Here is a 22,329-nt window from a genome sequence, read left to right on the forward strand (position 1 = left end):
TTAAATAGTTTTATGGGTCTGACGGGGCTACCTACTCTGTGTCAGAGTACACTAAAGGACAGAAATTGCATTGGTCCTCAGTTTATAATTTCATCCTCATGTTAAGGGCTGATAGAATAGTCTACTACAATATGCAATGATAGAATGAAGTCTGGACTAGGAATCAGAAGACCTGACTCAGAAACCTGGATCCCTTTCCTCCAGCTGTGCATCTTTTGGCATGTCATCTGAGCATTACCATCCCCTTTGACTACTCCTCAGTTTTATAAAACACAGTCATGAACATGGACATATTTTGTACCGGTATAGCCCTATACAAACACAAGATTTCACTATCATCATTATCATCCTTTTGTTATGACTTACTCACCAAAGCACACCATAACATTTCTGCCAAACCTGGATTATAAAATGTCCCTGATACCATTGTACGTTAATTGAGCATAACATTGTGGTCAAAGATCAATCCACCTCAGCCTTGGACAATTTCCTCAGTCCCAGAGCTGTAAGTCTAAATGTAACAGGTAGACAAGTTATAGCCATAGAGAGAGAGTGACATCTATTCCCTAGGGACTAGGAGTCCGTTGAGTAGCAGAGGAATTAAGAGAACTCCCAATTAGTTCGGGCCATGTTTAGAGGTGCTTTGTGGCAGAGATCTCCCAGAAGGATCTGGTCCCGGTAACGTTTAGACAAAGGAATCACAGCAGTTTGGTCAATGGACATTAGAGTATTCTTGCAAAGGTGGTAGACTCACCAAACAGCACAATAAAAAACTTTGCCCTACCTCCTACTCCAAGCCAAGAGGCCAGCATGGAGCTCAGAAGCTGAAGTCTTCAGGAAGTACTGAGGGTCAGAAGCTTTGTAGTACAGACCTTAGGTAGCTGTGTATGTCATCCTGAGGCTGCCCAGGGTCCTTTGCTATGGTGCCTATGGCAAACCTGTTGTCCCTGATAACAGGGCCCCATTAGCTAATCTTCCCTTAACACTGGAACTGGTTGGCGACCCACCCCAATCAGTTAGTCAGGTAGCTCATAACTGGTTATGCTGCTGGTTAGTTCACTCAGATCAAAGGCATGATCTAAAACCAAAACCAAGTCTATGCGTACACTAAATCCATAAGCTGGGAAACTAGTAGACGCCAAGTTCCTAAAGCCAAGAGAGAAATTCAACAACTAGCCAAGTAAAATGCACAAGCCAAATTCAAGAGCTGAGATGATAAATCCAATACCTGAGTTGCCAAACCAATATTGTATTCAAAGCCACCTGAGGCCCATAGCTGGTTGGAAAGTTTAGATCATCATGGGCAGTAAAGCTCTACCACAAAGAACAGCCAGGAGAATGGAAGGAGTTATTTTGAAGTTGCCATGTGCTTAGCTGCCCCCAGTTTACTTTCATTTAGTCCTTACATTCATGAATAAAGTAAAGAAATCAGCAAGAAATGTTACTATGTGACCAGCTCCATTTTCTTCTCTTCCTCCATCACCAAAACCTCCTATTCCTAGACTAGAAGCAAATGCATGGAAGTGTTGCAAGAGGGGATAGAATACTACTTTTCATAATGGATAAAAATATATAAGGCATTTTAAATACATAAAAAGAAGAATGTTTACCATTAAGTATGTTTTCCCTGCTAGGTAGATCCAGTAAATATTTCTATAAAGTGCTTTGGACAGTACTAATATGCCCAATTCCAGTGCCACATACCTCTCCTGACAAAAAAAATGGAAGGACCTGTCTCCAAATAATAATGATTCAAGCTACTGTAGGAAGCTGTCAGGACTGTTATTCTTAAGTAATCAGGACTTTTGGATCCCTTCAAATTATACCCCAAGAGCAAGCTCCCCATTGGCCACATATACTCCTTCTCTCTGATTCTTCCGACTGAGGAAACAAGAAAGAAGAGAAATCTAGGACATGGTTGTCAGTACATGTTTGACCCAATTGTGCACCCATGGGATGAATATCTCCACTGAAGGAATGCATCTCTGCGACCCAAAGCATAACTTGAGAATAAATGGAGAAGAGCCTAGAGAAACATTTCCTTCACTCAGCAACTTCAGTTAATTCTACATGTATAATCAATTCTGCTAGAACACTTGCTTTGAACACTTAAATTTGTTCCAATATGATTGATATAATTAAAAACAATTTGAGCATAACATGAATTTCACCTTTGCTTATGTGTGACTTTATAGGCAAGTAACACTAGGTAAATGCGGAAAACTGTACCTAGCTGAACTGTAAAGCACAGAGATTTACAACACACACACATACACACACATACACACACGCTCCTCAAACATCTGCTTATTAACGGAGTTCATTGTGTGTTATGAGCCACACCCATACACATCTGGTATTACGTCTTTCATCCTATTTCCAGTCCATTTTCTTCCATTACTTCCATAGCTCACAAGCTGCAACTCTTCTAGTGCCCAACCCCAGAAGCAAATCTAGGTCTTTTTCAAAGTAAATAGTCATATATATCGTGGTATTTATATGTAGTACTCATATAATTTATTGTAGTATATTATATGTAGTATTTATATCTTTATTATTTAACTGTGCATAAAATTGTGCTACTCTTTTATTTAGTTATCTTTCTTTTGTATGTCATTGATGAAGTTTTTGAGTGTTATATCCTTGTCCCTATTCTTCCACAGAAGCTCTGTGATTTTTTGCATGACTTTGCACATCACAGCAATTTTGGGGAATGTATATGTCACATTATATAACTGTACAAGGCTTTGCTCTACATATAATGAAAACAGACACTACCCAAATAGCGTGTTCATGCAGGAACTCCTTCCTGACATTACTTAGGAAATTTATACTTTTCTGAATGTCAAATCCCAATAAAAATCAAATCCCAAGAGAAATTGGGAAAATAGGAGAAAGTGTTATAATTCTTCTGTGAGAATTAAAGCTTAACAACTAATTTGGAGATATTACTGGCTCCATGGAATCCACTGACACATGGAATCAAGTCATAATCAATGTTTCTAGGAACTGGAAGAAAAATACATGGGAGAGAGAGGTCAAGATCTAAACTCTTGATCCTGCTTGTGGTCATTCACCATTTGTCAGAATGTGTATCACTGTCTAGCTGCTTACATCAAAATAAATACTACAAATATTTAATTTATTTAATATCAGTAAGCACAAGTTATGCTTGCATGAAAATAAATGTTACTAAGTTTATATGGATAGTATAGTTTATACAAATCCTATGAGAGGTGCTCAAAGAAGTAAGTTTTAAAAGAAAAATTAGTCTTTAATTGGCAATTCACTCTATGCTGCTAGGAGACGCAGAAACTGTTATTTGAACACTGCATCTTAATTATGTTACTGGTGTTTTCCAGTGTTTGTTTATTCATTACAGATTATATTTTTTGGTAAGTGATACTAAAATATTTCTTACACTACCTCGTAAATATTCATAGTAACAAGTAAACAGTATAAGAAATATTTGATATATGTTTTAAGAATAACTTATGATTTTAGGCATACCCAAAAATGTCCATGAATTCTGATTTCTCATTCCAAAATCTTGAAGATTAATATCTGTCTGAAATTTAGAAGTGCTAAGTCCAGGCATGGTACTCTGCCAAAATAAAGCCTGGGATCTATGAAACCTGAATAAACATGTTCCTCAGAGACACAATATGGCCTTGAAATGAGGGGTTCAATGTCCCAGGAACCATATGCCATACCCCACAGTTGTTTTCATATTTTTCTTGGCCAATTATCTGAGATAACTAAGGTTAGAATTCAAGATCTGTTTATCAAAATATATTATGTATATGCATGTGTGGTGGCAGGCTGTGGATGGGAAATCTCTGAGGCTTCCTCTCAGTTTTGATGTGAATCTAAAACTGCTCTAAAAAGTAAAGTCTATTAAACACAAACACAGAATCTCAGGCTTGAGATTTAATGTGCAACACACATACACAGAGACACCAAATTATAAAAAATTCCTTGGTTTGTTAAAAGAGCAGCTTCCCTTGGCCCACATGTCCCAGTCCCAGTATACACGATGGATGGAGGCTTCCATTTCTCACTCACAAACACGCATTCAGCTCTTTATCAGAGTCCCTTAATCTCAGAGGAAGAAGGCATTTCTTAGCAAGGCCCTTTTGAGGTTCACAAAGACTCAGCTGCCATAAATCAAACATTGGTGGCATTAGTGCAGTTGAGGAATAGTGCTACAGGTAACATTTTCCTGACCCTGCTGAGAGAGGGGCAAGTCTAGAGTTTAATGAAATGAAATCTCTTCGTGGGGAACACAAATAAGACTGCTGGAGTAGTGCTCTCTTGAAGTGACTTTCAACTGGCTTGTGAGAACGTTAAGCCCCATCTCCAAATCCAGAGGCAGAAGTAGCCTTAATTCTCCATCTAGAGAGATAACCAAAGGAAAACTGTGTTTGAAGCCCAGAGCTCTGTGCAAAACTGACTAAAGCTGCAATATCTTGAAGGCACTGGGGGAAAAAAAAAGAAACAGAAAAGAAACAAACAAAGGAACAATGACTTCAGAAAGAACCCAGCTCATTTCTTTCTCCTGGGCAGTACTTTACCTCCACAGGAAAAGTGAAAACTCATCATTGAAGATGAACTGAAAACAGGACAGCATGGTCTGTCTTCAGTACTCTAGATTCAAAGTTGACTTCTGTCCAACTTGTAGATGAATTAAGTTGTGAGTGGATGGAAAGATGTTGTGGTTATCTATATGGTGCAATTATCTAGAGAGATGTTTCAAAATACTCCAATATGGACAAATGCCCATTGAGTTGAACTTAAATTTCGAAACTTATATCAAAGATGTTTGTTTGTTTTTGTTTTTTAGCCACCAGACAATTTTGATCCTGGATAATTAAGGATTAATAAGGTACAAAGGCAGAGGTGGCTTCTGTAACAGAATTTTTTTCTCCCTTTCTTCTCACTATCTGGAAAGTAGCAAAAGAACAAGCAGGAGGACAAAGAACATGTCTAATGTCTTTGACACTACCATTGGTGAAGAAAGGAGTCCCCATCTTCTCAATGTTCTTTTCTTCTAAGGTGTACTAGGCTGGTCCTAATGGTTTTACTTGGTTTGTAAAACAAATATTTCTGAAGTTGAAATAGTCCAACTTGGGAAGACTTGCTTCAAGTTTGATCCTCTCTTTTGGGTATGTTCCTGACCTATGAACTCTATTCAAATGGTTCCAGATGTTAAACTGTGTGTGGAGAGGGGGGGTCCTATCTGCCTTTAACTTTTGATAAAGACTCTTTACCATGACAACTAGTTCTTGGTGACTTTTACAGATAATATTACTCTGGGCATTCTCTTGACTCCTAACTACACTTAACTTCTTTTTTATCATATATAACTATAGAAGAAAGTTGTATGAACCTTGAAGAATTCATCGGCTCCTTTTGGAATGTCTCCTAAAACCTCCTGTACCTAAGAGTTGTGAACACTATCGATTTTACTAAAGACTTCTTAAGAGAGATGGAGAAGGAATATGATGTCACTAGTTCTATATTCTGCTCCACACAAAAACAAGATTATCTTTGGGCAAATTCTTCACTTCTGCTTACCTGGATCTCCTTCTTCCTCTGCTGGCTTTGCATGACTCCACTTCCCTCTCCGACCTATATTTTAAAAGTGCCTTCTTTCTTCTGGATGTTAGGGACCTGTGTCCCACCCAGACTTTCTCCAACACATGCTTCCCAACACTTCTTCTTGACATTATTCATCTTTCTCCAGAAAAGAATTTTCATACTACTGCTAAAAAGATAAAAATTTCTTCTTGTTAGCTCTGATTTATTTTCCTTCCCAATTGGTGATACTTGTCATAGAAAAAGAAAAAGATTAAAACCCCAGTTAGCAATTTGAGACACAGATCTGTGTCTGGAAACTTATAATTCTCTACTCATGGACCTTAACACAATTTCCCAAATCATAAAATTGTGAACTACTGCAAGAGAAAATACACCTAGACCAAAGGAAAGAATGACACATCTGATGTCTACTGTAATAAAAAATAATATTTGACAATAAAAAACCCAACCATGTGATTTATGAAATGGAGGCTTCACTAGGGCTTTTTCAACCTAGAGCTTAAGATTTTACTGTACATTTTGCTTTAGGGTTTGGATTTAGTTCACAAAAATTGGATATGTCTGCTAAAGCTTTTAAAAAGTTTTTGTTTGTTTATTTTTTCTCTTGAATTGGCCCTATGGGAGTGGATATATAGAGTGAAAATTGCTTGTTTGATTGGCCAGCATCCATATTCTTTTTCTGCAACAATTTTACCTTAATTTCTCTTTGTGGCATTTGCCTCTTCTCTCACTTTTTGCCATTGTTGTATGGAAAGGAATTGAGACCTGAGCCAATTTGCCTAGCCCAGCCCCTGGCCACAGGGGTTCCAGAGATTAGCACAGAACCCAATCAGAGCTGAATAAGACATTAGTATAGGCTTTGGGGGGAAAAGAAACATTCTTTTTTCCTCAGGCCATAGTAGAAGGAGTGTCTGCTGTAGCCACCTCAATTCTGTAAGGGGAGCTAGGCTGTGGATAAATTCAAAACCTAGAGGAAACAGAGCTCACATATATCTTCTGGACATTCGGTCTGAACCCTGAATCAAGCCACTCCTGAAGCCTGACTTCCCCAGATTTTTTAATTACATGAACCAAGAAGTACATTTTTAGTTAAACTACCTTGAGATTCTTTTGCTTACAATATAAAGAGTCCTCACAGATACAATGTAAGTCTATAGCATCTAAGAAAAGAATTCATTCAGTACATGTTTTCTCACTCATTTATTTTTTAAGTGTTTAATGTCTACCTCTTAAATACCAGGAATTGGGAATTTAAGAAATGAATGTTACCCAGATCTTGGCCCTCAAGAAGGCTAAGAGAGAGGTGTGAGGATATACAATACTACGAAACATGAGAGATAGAGGGAAGTAATATGGGAAGACAGAGAACAAAGAGATTATTTCAGTTGAAAAATGTCTTTAAAATGTTTAGCAGGCAGGGAAGGAACATTCTAGAAGGAGCAAATTGCACAGGCAAAGGTCCGTTGGTATGAGGCAGCATAGATCTTCTGGGGAATCACCAAGAGTCTGAGGCTTCCATATGGGTTACCACTCTAAGCATAGAGAGCTGTGGCTAAAAAGGTGGTTTGGAATTCAATTATAAAGGGATTTGTACATCTGGTTGTCAGAGGATGTCATGGTCGATCTGAATTTGAGAATAATGCAGGCAACATCCACAAGAGGCACGAGTGGGCTTCCTTTGTCTAATCTCTCCGAAACTGCCTGACTCCTGGAACTCCTCACTGGAGCTGGAGTTACCCTTGTCAGTAGGCCTCTCCTGTCTCCCTTACTCTGCTGCCAAGAGGGATTATAAGGCGGATACTGACACTGTCCTTTGCTATTGTGCACTTCAGATATTCATCCGTGCTCTGGAAAATGGCTTGAAGTTCTCCATGGAGAGTGCAGACAGAAAGGTCAACAATTATGCAAAATGAATAATGGGCTTAGAGCAATCAGGCCACGCAGCTGTTGCAATGAATTCTCTGAAACCCACCTGCCAAGTGTCTGTGTCCCTGCCCAGTGGCCCAGCCAGGCTTCTGCAGCCAAGCCCTTAGCTAACTAGTATTCCTAGACAGCTAGGGGAGATTTGAATGAGAGAAGAAAAGCCAACGAAACCACAGCTCTGATCATGGAGAAACATCTTCTTAATGCTTCCTCTAAAGTTCAGTGAATGACCTATTCTCAAAGAGGAGGCACCACACAAGGAACGAAGAGTCAAAAACCAACTAGGGAGCAGCCAAGCTTCAGTCTGCAACCACAAGTTCCTGAGGTAGTTTTTGTTCTGGGAGGACACAACTTAGTCACAGTTTTCCCTGAGAATACCAGTCAAGTAGGATCACATTGTTGAGTGTCTACTATGTGAAATGTGCTGGGGAAATGCAAAGATGAATAACAATCAATGCATGAAGGCATGAAGACTCTTTACTAGATAAAGCTCAGCCCTCCAACCAAGGTTTCTGGAGTTCTGCCAAAGGCCCAGTACAAGAAAGGGCACATCTTTCTGTGCCACTTTTATTGAAAAAGTTACCAGGCAATGCTGATAGCTGATCCAGGGTCCATACTTTGTGAACTACTGTCTGTTTAGACAGCAGACAAGAGTACAGCTTTCAAGCCAACTAGGTTGTTTGAATCCTGTCTTTTCCAACTACATCCTGAGTAACCTAAAAGTAACTCCTGTTTCTTCAGACCTCATCTATAGAATTAGGATATCAATAGCACCAAATTCACAGGATTGTCCTGAGTTAAATTAGTTAATGCATATAAAGTGCTTAGAACAGTGCCTGGCACATAATCAGCCCTAAAAAAAATGTTAGCTCTTGTTAAATGTTAGCTAATATTGTCCCATTTAATTCTCCAAACAACCCAGATAGAAAGATCCGCTGGTCATTTTATATATGAGGTAGCCGGGGCACAAGGGGTTAAATGTGTTGCCCACAGCACAGAGCTGCTAAATGGCAAACTGGGAATGAAGTCCAGGGCCCCAGAATGGAGAGGTAATACCTTTACCCTCAGCTCAGTTCCTTCCCAGCACCCAGAGCAAACACAGCGTCTCCATGAGGCCCACAGGAACATAAGCCTTTGGGAGGCAGGGGCCTGTTAGCCTGTTAGCCTGCTGTAACCCCAGGTTCAAACGCCTAGAACTCAAGTGGGAACTGGGCTCTTCTGACTCTGACATCCTCCCATTCTTCATCTGGCTACAGTGGTGCCAAAGAATAAAGGAGATCACTTCCATCCAGACTGGGACACTCCTGTTCTGTTGGAAGCCCTGGCCTGCACGTGATTACTCTGAACTAGGTCTGGAAGTCTTATGAAAACACTTACTAGCAGTAGATTGATGTTTCACCTACATTTTTTAATCTAATCTCCAGCATAGTTCTGTATGTGAGGGCTATTATTTTCCCCATTTAACAAATGAGGAAACTGAGGATTAACAAAGTTGACTTAAGCCATGAGCAAGGAGAATGCCAAGGCAGGGCAGGTCTGAATGTTTTCCAAGTTTTTATTCTTTCCAATTCCATCATCTTGCCTCTTTAAAAGGTATGAGAAGTAAAAGCCTGAAAGGGAGCACTAGAAGTTAGTGCTTAGAGCAAAAGACTTGAAATGCCCAAAATGTGGTTTTATCTCTTTGGCAATTTTGGTCAATTTCTCTGAAAAATATGAATAAGCTTAAGTGAATCACACCATTCAGGCACAGATGCATTTGCAAATGTACTCTTGCCAATTTGAAACAGGAAAAAGCTATGCAAGTCTTGCTCTCATGTGGGTGGCTTTTATGAGAAGAGGGAGGGAGACTTTTATGAGAAGAAAGGCAGAACTGGAGTGGCTTTGACCCCTTATCCTTAAAAATAAAAAGGAAGAATAATCAAATGTACGCTGAAAATGTAACAGCAAACAAGCTCTGAAGTGACATTTGGACTGTGTGGTTTTCTTCCGGCTGTGTGACAATGAGTGCCTGTTCAGCTGGCTTTTCCCAAAGCCAGAGAAAGGTCTCTTAGCTAAAATGTCACAGTGCATCTTATTTTCCATTTTCAGCAAGTGTTCCAAGGGGAGACTGACACCCTACCCTGCCCTCACGCACCACTTTGAAAATCACAACAGCAAAGCACAAAGAAAGGTAAGAAGGAAGGGGACAGGTTGCAGCTAGCTCAAGACATCTGACTTCCATTTGCAGAGGGTGCGAGCTCTGGGTGGGGAGAGGCAGGGAGGATGAGAGAATGGCTGTGACATAAACTCCAAGTGAACACTTCTGAGAAGTAACAACAGAGACATTCAGCCTTTTTTGGCACAATTATGTGATGCTCTGGAGAGTGATTGTTAGACTTACATTTAGAATTTAGAAGATTTTACTGCCCAGTTTAGTAGTTATAACTAAAGTTCTTTCGTCCAAGGAATAGCCATCACTCAGTGACCTAGAGTTTGAGCTCTGCCTCAAAACAAAGCATGACCATCCTTCTTTCTAACACTGCCCCACACCCCAATTTGGACATCCAGGACCACATATAATCTGGCCCCTACCAACATCTCCAGCCTTCTCCCTCACTACTCAACCCCCGTTCTATGTTCTGCTATGGATTTTGTGGTTTCATTATTACCAACAGAGGATCCATCCATGTATTTCCTTCTTCCTAGAATATCCTTTCAACACCTCACACCCACCTTCCACTACCTTCATCTCCTTAACTCCTACACATCAATAATCCTTGTGAATCTGGGCCCTATTGTCTAATCTTAAGTGTATTTATGTCCAGGGAAACATAACCCAGAACCAAAATGTACTTCCAAAATTACTCAAGTTTTTCATCTACACAACAAATCCTGATGCTGTCGTCTTCTTCCAATAGAATTATTACAATGACCAACCAATTGGTGAATGCATGTGCTAACTTCCCCTATTTTATTCCACACATTACCATGCTGCCTGCCACTGGAGTGACCTTTCCAAACACGAGTCAAGTTTCATCTACTGACTTTGAGTCTTATCACCCAGCTATACTTAACACATTTCAATGTCTAAATGTTCCACCCATTCCCAATATGCCTATGCTTTTGCTTTTGTCATTCTCTTGAGCTGGATTAACATATTCCCTTCTTTGCCTGTCCAAACTCTAATCATCTTTCAAGACCCAATTCAATTCCTTTGTAAGCATTTCAACATCAGACATTGTCACTTTCTCCTCTGTTGCTTCTGTTGCCCTCTCTTACAGGGCTTGCAGCATAATTTACAATACTGTTATTTGTTTGTACATCTCCCTCTTCCTCTAGAGAAAGAAGTCCTTAAAGTCAGGGGTTTCTAATTACTCATCTTAGGGTTTCTAGCAAAGTGATTTGTATGGTTGGTGCTCATTATATATTTGCTGAATTTAAAATCATATAACGTTTTAGTATTTACATTGTAGTCTCACACACATTCACTCACTGTTCATTCTGACAGATTTATGAGAAATATATTATTCCAATTTTAAGATGAGAAAATTGAGGCTCAAAAAATAAGTGACTGCTCTGAGGTGGCGCAGCCTGTCAGTCACTGACCTAGACTGGTGAAGCAGATTACTCTTGCAGCTCTGAACTTCTCTGATTCTATAATTTTATTCAAAATTGTCTGCCAGAAAGGAGAGGAGTATAATTATTTCATTACACGTCTGCAGAGAAAAGAAGGCTGGCAAATAGTCTTCTCTTATTTGCAAGGTTGTATTATGCTCCATTGGAAATGAACACTATGAACATTAGCTCCAAAAGTGTAACCTAACAGCAGCTTCTTTTATTATCATTGCTCAAACATTTGGATAGTAAACAGGAACACCTCATCCAACATATGTTCTCAAACATACATCCTCTCTGCAAATTTTATGGGGTTATCTTTATTGGGATTTATTTATTCTAATTCCAATAAGTGCAGAAAATAATGAACAATACTGACTGTGGAAAAACAGTTTAATTACGTAGGCCAAAAGTGTTCTTAACCAGATAGTCACAAAGGCTCAGTGGCATTCAAAAGCTTCTTTACAAAAATAGGGGGAGCTGGCATAGGGATATGCATATATTGCCTCCTGGCATATTAAAATGAGAGCTAACTATTATAGAACTATTTTACATAAAGTCCCCAAGATGACAGAAATCTTTATCTGTGGCTTGAGAATGTCAAAATCAGTACAATAAAGAACATGTGGAAGTATGAAAAAGAAATTTTTGTAATCTGAAGATCTTCATTTGAAACTCTCTGCCAGCTACTATCTGGGTGACCTGGGACAGCTAGTTCATCTTTCTGAGTCCCCTCATTCTCATCTTTCTGTGAAATGGCCATAATATTGAACCCAAGTGAATGTTTATTACTGGGAAGATTAACTGATAAAACCTAAGTAGCAAGAAAATTCAGAATATAGTACATACTCATTTAATTAAGACACATTATTGTCACTCTAGTTGCATAGGGATGTAAACCTCTCCCTAACATGGGTTTCCAATGAAAGCTGTGGGTAAGTTACAGAAAATTTGAGAGGATGTATTCATCCTCTATTCCTATTCCAGACTCTATAATTCTCATCCTGAAGTATCCTTTGGATTTAATTTTCCTGGTTTCTTAAGAACAAAAGTCCCAGGATCTCCAGGTACTCACTTCTGCTATATTAGGAACAGAGAAATTCAAGATAAGGATGGAGGAGAGGAGGAATTAAACTACAAAGGATGTAAAGCAAATAGATGTTTTCTCCCTTTTTCCACTATATAATTCTTCCCAGTCAACTTAATCTAGATCCAACTAGACCAGTATTTCCCAACAGGAGTTGATTTGGTTCCCCAGGGCACATTTGACAATGTCTGGAGATATATTCAGTTATCCCATTGAGGGGTGAAACTGCTTTCTAGTGGATGGAGATGAGAGATGCTGCTAACCACCCTGCAGTGTGTAGGATAGTCTCCCCTTAATACCCACAATAAAGAATTACTTGATCCAAAATGTCATCGGTGCCAAGGTGGAGAGACCTTGAAAGAATAGCTATTATTAAACTGGACATGGGAAGAAGAAAAGGGCTTTGATCCAATCCAAGCAAACCTATTGGTGAGATTTGCTCTAGGTATAAAGACCTTTACTAGAAGCTAGAAAAAGTGATCCAAGAAGTTCAGAAGAGCTTAAAAGCAAGAAAGGAATTTGGCAGTTGGGAGTTGATATTTATGCGGAAAATTCCTGATCAGGACTCTGATTCCCCTAGAATTAGATTCATGGGATTTTTTTGCAATAGGATACAGTAACAGTTTATGTCAGAGGAAGTTTATAAAAACTGCAGGTTTTAGGGAGTAATTAAAAGAAGTCTTTATATGCAAATTACCAGCTTCACTTAGCTAGAAATTATCTCTGGGTAGAATTGCCTAAAGGGGGAACTTTTAACTGTTATAAACATTAATTGAAAAGTTAACTATTTCTGAGTGGAAGTAAATGGACAAGAAGTTTAGTTTGAGGTCATTGTCTTAATGGATAGAGTTGTGGGATTTGTTTTTCTATACTCTAATCCCCAGTGCTATAAGGTGATGCTTTGTTTTGTTTTGTTTTGTTTTGTTTTGTTTTGTTTTCTTTAGATTCTATCACAGAAAAAAAAAAAAAGTTAGTAAGGGGTGAGAAATGGGGAAAGAGCTGAAGAGCGGGTGGTAAGTCTCTATTCCCACTGGGGAGTTCTTTCTCCAGAAAGGGGAAGAGGCTAGGAAAGATTTTGTGAGATAAATAGCCCGAGTTGTCTCTCTCATATTCTCCAGACTCTTCTAGCTTCAGAACACAGCATCAAGGTGACAGACACATAACCAGCACCACTAATAGATGGTTGACTTATTTAGGGGAGAATTTTGAAGTTAAAATGTAGGAACTCAGAGCCAAGAATAAAAATTCAAGTTCTTAAAATGCCAATGGTTGTTCTCAGAGAGCTGACATCAAATAGGCTAGGTATAGTTGGTCATAAAGCACATTCCAGAATCATGTTAGAACAGTGTTGGACATGGAGCATCTAAAGACCTACAGCATCTACAGTGGACACAAAAAAAGCACAACACTACTGCCTGCTGGACCTTCTCAGCTAAGCACAGCACATGCATGAGGAGGGATTTATAAGACCCAGTCACAAGGACCACAAGGTATGGCAGATGGACACTTAGATCTGAGCAAACATTAGTAGAATTGACTTAAAGTTGAAATGGGGCACAGGTAAGAGAAAAACACAAATTTAGGAATGGGGCATACTTGTTCTGGATTTGGAGAGAGTCTTGGGAGGGCAGTAAGGGCTCCTCCTGTTGCAGGAAGGCCCACCTGACTAACTCTCCAAGTGGCCACTGACCACTGAGGACTGGTGGAGGAGGGAAGGGTTTATAGGACCCACCACAGAAACCTGAGCTATTATGGGGATGAGTGAGAACATATCCGGAGACAGGAATATTAGATTGTTGGGATTCAGAGACCAAATAGACAAACAGAATAAGTGGGTGAGGTATTTTTGTTCACTGATTTAACAAATATTTATTCTGAATACTGAGGAATACAATCAGACCCATAGAGGACTTCGTAGAACCCTAAATCTATTGGGTTGTGGGGAATCCCAGAATTCTGTCAACAGGAAAGCTTTCAATAGGTAAAAAAACATAAAGTGATCTAGCAGTAAACGAGCATCTAATCATGGCAGATGGGTGGAAAATATTCACATTTATTGAGCAACTACAATGTAAACTTATATATCAATCCTATAACCTTATTACAATTACACCATTGTATTGATTAAGAACACTGAAGCTCAGAGACATTAAATACAAGTTTTCATAGGTGAACAGAGGCAGGAGAAGTTCAACTTATCTTTAGCTCCAAAGACTGTTCTTTCCTTTCTCTGCATTGAACTGACACTAGAGTTTCTTGCATATGAAGGCATCAGGGAGGCCTGGAGGTAAATGATAGGGACTCACCCAAGGCATTTTATTTGGGTAGAGCATTCTAGTCCCCGAGGCATGAGTAGAAAAGGCCAACCCCAACTTTTCACAGAACTAGAACATTATGTAAAGAATCAAGAGTCCTTCAAGTAAGAAGGGACAAGGCATGATCCAGTTACTGAGTGAGCCTCAGAGAAAGCCAACAGAGGGGCAAGAGTAAAGCTAAGCCACCAATCTCCTGGCCTAGGTCTTACATCCACCTGAGAGCATAATTACTTAGGGTTGCCAGATAACAGATAGGATGCTCACTTAAATGTGAATTTTAGATAAATAATCTTTTTAGTATTAGTAAATTTCTAATATTGTGAGGGATGTGCATTTTAAAATTGTTTCTTTACCTGAAATTCAAATTAAACTGGACATTTTATAATTTTGTTTGCTACATCTGGCAACCCTAGTAATTGAGCCCAGACATGGGCTGAGCCACAGATGAAGACAAGGCGCCTCAGCTATGAAGGAACCTAGGAGAATAGCTATTGAAATAACACCCCGTCCCCATTTTCTTACTTAAAAGTTTTTCACCATTACAGTTTAATAATTACAAAAAGAAGACATGAGGTAAGACTCCAAATGTATTCTTAATAATTACAAAAAAAATAGGAATAGCAGGCTTTAGCATGATAAACATGATGAACATTGGTCTGAACAGCAGTCAACTCATCTTTGGAATCACTATGGAAGGGGGTCTGTGCTGGAGCTTTTGGAAGTACAAAAACAGAGGGTATCCTCACTGTACAAATCATACAATGCCTGCTCTACTGAAACTATAATCTTTGGTGGTTTGGGTGTAGGGATATTACAAGTTAAGGGGATTTTTGCAGGCTGTCCAGCTGATCATATATAATGGTCTTTCTCTAAGTAAATGTCTTCCAAGTTCCCTGCAATGATCTTGTAAATGAGCTTTGACAATACAATCTGTTGTTAAGTGGGGTCTCTCTATACAACCTTGCACAATCTGGCACGTGTTCTGCTGCCCAGCCCCTCCCAGGACAGCCTCCCCTAGCTCAGCCCACTCTGGTTATGGTCTCCTCTTTCAGTCCTAGAACTCCACAAGCTTAAGAGCATTTCAGTCCTACAACACCACCTGCTTAAGAGCATTTGTCCAAACTATCCACCTCTGTGCAACTCTCTGTCTCTGGCTCCTGGCATGGCTCCTTCTTTTCCTGACGGTCTCCCCAAACAGGTCTTCCTTAATAACTGCATTATCTCAATACCATCCATTTAAGAACTCTGAAAATTACCTTCACTTTTATCAATTTATAAATTGGTACTGATTGTCCCCACTAGACTATAAACTCTTGAGGGCAAGCACCATCTTTATTTCACTTCCCACTCTATATTCAGAATCTAACATAGTATGTAGCACAAAATAGGTTTTTTATAAAATGAATACGATGTGTAAAAAGAATGAGTGAATTATCAGATGAGCTAGTGAGTCAATGAATGAATGCATGTATCCTATCTCTGCAACTACATTTTATTCCTAATTTATGATTAAAACAAGATCTCAGCTTATTTTAGCATATCTTAATTGCATTCATGCATGATCAATTTGTCTACTCATTTATCTTTCCATCATCTGAGAGCCCCTTATGTATCAGACACTATGCATATTCTGTCCTCTTGAACTGTGACAAACCAAATTCAACTCAAAGTAAAATCAGAAAACATGTAACATGATGGCAAACATCACAGGCTGTCATGGGTCAACAATGTATTTTACATAAATCAATTCCTCTTCCCACATGCACTTCCCAAAACCCAAGTTCATTAATTAGAACTTTTGCCTCCAGCGCCGGTGCTTTCTGGCTCAAATTTGAAATCTTTTCAGAAGACAGAATTGCCATAAAAGGCTTCAAGGTAGAAAAGTACAAAACAAAGGAAGGAGGTGTTCAGATGAGACATGAAGAACAAGCAGAAGACAGAATTCAAAGGAATTGTGCTGTCATTTGCTGGAGCCAACCTGATCAAACAGGCTACTTTCCCCAAACACTCTCTATAATCACAGAACCTGACTTTGCACCTTTCTTCCTTAGTGTTAGCAACATGGCAACCACTGAATGTCTTGACGGTCTCTAGCCTAATTTGTAGAAGTAATTTGTGCCTCTGTTCTCCCAGCTTTTCCAAGCCTGATGGCCCCCAAGTTCTCCTTAGAAAAACTGTAATGGCTTAACTCTAACCTGCGATCTGTTGACTTCAGCATTCCATCAAATAAAGCTCTCTTCCTTTCCAGTAGCCTACCTCTTGGAGAAAGTTTCAAGATAAACAGGACTGGCCTCTTATTCTGCCTGAATCTTTATAGCCTAGAATAGGTGTTTCAGAACAGAAATGAAAAAGAAAATTATGAAAAAGTAAGTGAAAGGGAAAAAACATAGAGCTGCTGTCAAGGTCGCCAGCATATTTTTGGTGCAGGATTGCCCTAGGTGAAATTATTTTAATTTACCAATTTGCAGAGATAAAAAATATCCCACTATGAGAACCACAGATTCACAGTAGCGTGTGGCACTGATGAGCTGCACCATATGATAAAACAAATTGAGATCCGGTTTTTGCAAGACCATTTCATTGTGGGGGGAAAATCATATGAAGAGTTATAGTATGGTTAATGGCATTGCAAGGCTGGTCTCACTAATTTTACAATTCTCTTTTATGCATAGGTTATCATACTAATTAGCTACATCTGGAATATTTATCATTTTAATAGAGCAATTTTGCATTTCCCTTTGCTCTAGTTCAGCAGACTCCAACCTGATGTTAAGAGGTTCCAATAAGTTTTATTACATCAAATGTTTTGGATGATTTGAAACAAGTCACCTTGGAGTGAGAAACCTTTGAGGATGGCATGGTTGAAAAAGGTTTGAAAAACACATGTGTCGATTAGGATGGCAGTGTAGATGTCAGCAATTAATCTCTAAAAGTGTTTCATTAGAAATGGAAATACAGAACTACCTGCAGGCTTATTGTAAGGATTAAAATAATCTCTCTCACATGTCTAACATATAGTTCAATAAGTGGTCCACATATAATAATAATAAAGCATGATTTTCTTTTTCTGTTCTTTTGATGGTTGCAAGGTTCATGTAAGTAGACCTTGAAAGGAATCGGAAAATTCAAAGATATTGGTAAAAATAGCTTCATATCCCAGAAATTTCAAACCATTTTTTTATTCCTTTCCCACTCTTCTTGGGTAAATCAGAGGCTTTGCAACTAATGGCAGTGTAGTAGAAACTGATGCTTCTCAAAGAGGAAGCCAACAATTTGCCATAATGAGAAACAAAACTTTTAGGTGAGAAAATAAAAATCACTGACCTTGTTTTCAAATCCAAGGCACATTTAAATATGTTACTATCCTCTGGACACTTTCTGAGAAACTAGATCCAGGACTTACCTTTTAATCACATGTACATGTAGGTGACATGCATCATGGAAATGGGAGAGTTTAGAATGCTAGCTTATAAGCCTGTATTGCTGTACAGTGTTCTACTAATGTCGGGTATTATTATTGTTGTTATTGTTAAACTAAGGGTGGAATCTGGGAAATCTGCCAATGATAACAATGATTATTATTCCTAAAGTACTAACAAAAGCAGGAGGAGAAAACTGCAAAAATGTGGTTCACTTACATAAAACTCATGCCAATTACCGTTGTAACCATCTGGAGAGCTTATCATTTATCCTTAGTATTTTCCTCCAGAAATTAATACCGGCATGCAATCTGAAAATGCGATATAATAAAATAGGGACTGAGCTACATTCTTGACAATTATTGCTTATGAAAAATTTGAAACTTTCTGCTGTCTCATCCTGAGAATCTTCACCTGTCTTAGTACAATGTGGATACCCAAAAGCTCTCATCTCTATCTTTGTTTCAAGTGTCTCCATCAGTTGTTTATTTTCTTTTTTGGGAAAAGCGGTTAATCAATGTCCCCTTTCCCAAACCATTATTGCATATCTCCTTACACGAAGAAAATTGGACAGAGCTTTAAAAACATGGCAGAGAAACAATATGTAGTAAATCCCAAATGCAGTTTTCCAGGCTAAAGGGGATTAGTCTACAGTCTAAGTAGAATGGAAATAACCACTAGACGCAAAGATCCTTTATGATTTTGTCCCTTACTGTTTCTGCCTCACATATTTGAACTCTCAGTAGGTCCTGAGAGGAATCCTCCTTGATTCCACTCCCAGACATTTGAACAGAATCCCAATGTTAGAACATTTTTTCTCCTCTGTCTTCAACCAAGTAACTCTTATCTATCCTTCGTCTTTCAGCTTAGCCATTCCTCCAGAAAACCTTCCTGAACTACCCCCTCCCACCACTGACCACCACAACCAAGACTGGTTTTAGTATTCTCCCTATGTGTTCCTGTAACAACAATCAGAAAGAATCTAGATGACCTTTTAACAAATCTGTTTCTTTTTCTAGACCATAAACTGCTGAGAGCAAGGCCTAAATCTGCCTTTCTGTTTTGTTTGCACCTTGCAGAGGGCAAGCACACAATACAAATTAGTTGAATTAATGAGTTTTAGGAATCCTATCTTGAAAGCATTCACAACAGATAAGCTGATTCTCCAAGAGTACAAAGCAAATTGTTCATCATCCAGCTAATTTCAATGATGTAGTCTACCTAAAAGGATAATTTGGCCTTGGATTACAGGGTTTGCTTTTGATAAAACTTATCAGCCATCACCTCATCACTACTTTCCTTTGCTGTGTAGACACTGCCCTGACATTATCTTTTTATGATTTAGTTTCTGATCAAAACAGGAACAACCAAGATATGAGAGCAAGAATGCACTGGCTTTGCCATTAACCTCGGTGGCTTACTTGACACCTTCCCCCTCAAGTTTCCAAGTGCTTTGTCACTGTCCACCCTCCCCTAGCATGTTCCCAGAAGGCAGAGCAAAGACTGAATGTAAAGGTCCAGAGTGAATCCATGGGGCCATATGCAGGTCTGTCATGGGGATAAATAAGAGTATTTTTATAGCTAAATAGTTTTGGCCTTCAATATCACAACCTCTTCACATTCTATCACTTCCCCTGAAATATTCATGTTGGCTTCCACTATGGGTCTGAGAGGCAGGTCAGCTCTCTGCTTAGATTTTATAACCCCATGCACAAACTGCTGCTAACCAAACCCAGAAGGTCAATAGTTTTTGAACCCAACTTCAGCTACTCCCTAGCAGGCCAATTAAAGAGGCCACCTGCTGTAGATTTTGTTGCCTCCCAGAATATGATCACATCTGGCTTCTTTAAAGGGGTGGTGAGGGAGTGATGAATGGCAAAAACACATGTTTATACTTAAACCTGTTATGGGTAAGAGCTTTCAACTCTTGGGTAAGAGAGTTTCAGTGGGGTAATATGTGTGTATCTGCTGCCTGTGAGAATGATTGTCTGTCAAGTGGTTTTGCAGACTGCACAGATTCCCTAAGGAAAGTAGGGAAAAAGCAGAGGGATTGTAACTTGGAAACCAGAACAAGTTGAGGATTCATTCTCACCTTGTGACATCTGCAGTCTGGGAAATGGGAAGGCTGCAGAATGATCTCATTCACTTGAAGCCTGAGACTCACACCTCCTCCCCTTCCCCTCTGCATATCATCTGTCTGCTTTTAAAGGCAAAGAATCTGAAATGTACTTCAAAAACCTCAAGTGATGCTTGCAAAAGCCGAAGTCTCTGGTTCAATGACTGGATCTCCAGAGAGTAGAGCTGGAGCTTCAGCTTTGCTTTCTGTGTCTTCCAGACCATGCAGGGAAAGGCATTAGTAGTCATTTGAGAACTGCCATTGGGGTTTTTCTCAGCTACTCTCAGTGCCTTCCTTCAGGTTCCCAAGAGCAGGCACTTTGGTCAGGAGCAGAGGTCACTTGGTCTTTTCAACTAACCCTCTAAGCCTTGTAATCCTAAGTGAGTAATCCTTCGTTTTTCCTCCTCACAAGAAGTTCATCTTGTATTTTGTATTAACCGTATACTTTGTATAAGTACCCAAGATGTACAACTGAGACAAATCTTGTTTCTGCTACCAAACCTATAAGAAAAAAGCATAACAGTTTTACCTTAGCTTGCCAGCAGGAGGAACATTATAGGATTTCAACAGATCCACTTACCCTTATTTCCTTTTAAAAGTAGCTTAGTGTCTGTTCTTATAATAAGACAAGTATTTGTTAGGGGAAAACAAAAACAAAACAAAACAAAAAATAGAAAATTCTAAATAGGAGGTTGAATGAATGAGTGAAGGTAAAGAGATAGAGTGCTTTCCCATTCCCAGCTCTTCTATTTCCCCAGATCACTGGCTCAAAGTCTCAGGTCCATGGTGCCATTGAGGTCTGAAAATAAGCCTCATTTTCTTAATCTATAAGGCAGAGGGAGTGAGAGTGGAAGGACTAGATGATCTTTAAGGCAGAGCATCCCAACTGCTGTACCATGACACTCTGGTATGTCTCAAATAGGTCACAAGTGTGCCATGACTTTCATCAACCTTCATGATGACTGGGCATGGTCTTGGACAGCAAGAGCCGCTAGGCCAGACATTTCCAACCTCAAGCATATTTCTCCATTTATTCCAGGATGTTGTAAAATTATCTTCATTTTATGTTTGCTGTGATGTGAAAAAATGTTAGAAAACACTGGATTAAAGTCTCTTACGACCCTGTTATTCAATTATTCCCTTGAGGGACTCATTTTCATGGAAACCTAACCAGATCTCTCTATATATAACACAATAAAACATTAGAAGAAATAAAGAGTAGATGCAAGGGCTCCCACTTAACTCTTGGGAAGGTTCCAAGCCAGGCAGGTATCCTGCCCTCTATGGAACAAGTAAACTGAGGAGCTCATGTTCAGTAGGGACTGAATATTCAATTGCAGAGGGAAAAGATCACTTGGAAACAGAAGTATGTGAATACTTATATTTTCCTTTCACCCAAGCATCAGGGAACTGGATTTCCTCAAAAAACAAGGGCTATAGCAAATGAAAGAACCAGCTCAAATTAAAAGAGCTGCAAACACCAGGAACATTTCAAGAACTGAGAACAGAAGAGCACTTCATTCCCAGTAGAAGAACTGTACCGCCAGGTGGGAAAAGGGTGCTTCTAGCCATAAGCAACAGAATTGCTACAGCAGAGCCGTGAAGATGGGAGAAGGGACATCAAGGTGGAAAAACAAGTGTAACACTTTGAAAGGTTCACATATGTGTCAATGGGATAAGGTACATGCAGGACTTGGGAGGGCTTCAGATTCACACTTGCCATCATGAACCCAAACAAAAAAGCTGAGGGCACAGAAAATATTAGCTCTGATTATTATATGGAATTTTTTGTTATTCATTAACTATAATTTGTTATATAGTTATTATTTGTTAACAAATTAAATGTAATTTGTTAACTATATATTTTTTTAATTTTTATAAACATATATTTATTTTTTCCCCAGGGGTACAGGTCTGTGAATCTCCAGGTTTACACACTTCACAGCACTCACCATAGCACATACCCTCCCCAATGTCCATAACCCCACCCCCCCTCCCAACCCCCCTCCCCCCAGCAACCCTCAGTTTGTTTTGTGAGATTAAGAGTCACTTATGGTTTGTCTCCCTCCCAATCCCAACTTGTTTCATTTACTCTTCTCCTACCACATTAACCCCCCATGTTGCATCTCCTCTCCCTCATATCAGGGAGATCATATGATAGTTGTCTTTCTCTGATTGACTTATTTCGCTAAGCATGATACCCTCTAGTTCCATCCACGTTGTCGCAAATGGCAAGATTTCATTTCTTTTGATGGCTGCATAGTATTCCATTGT

Source organism: Lontra canadensis, unplaced genomic scaffold (genome assembly GCF_010015895.1).
Source record: "Lontra canadensis isolate GAN:19392208 unplaced genomic scaffold, GSC_riverotter_1.0 scaffold165, whole genome shotgun sequence".
Classification (NCBI taxonomy): Eukaryota; Metazoa; Chordata; class Mammalia; order Carnivora; family Mustelidae; genus Lontra; species Lontra canadensis.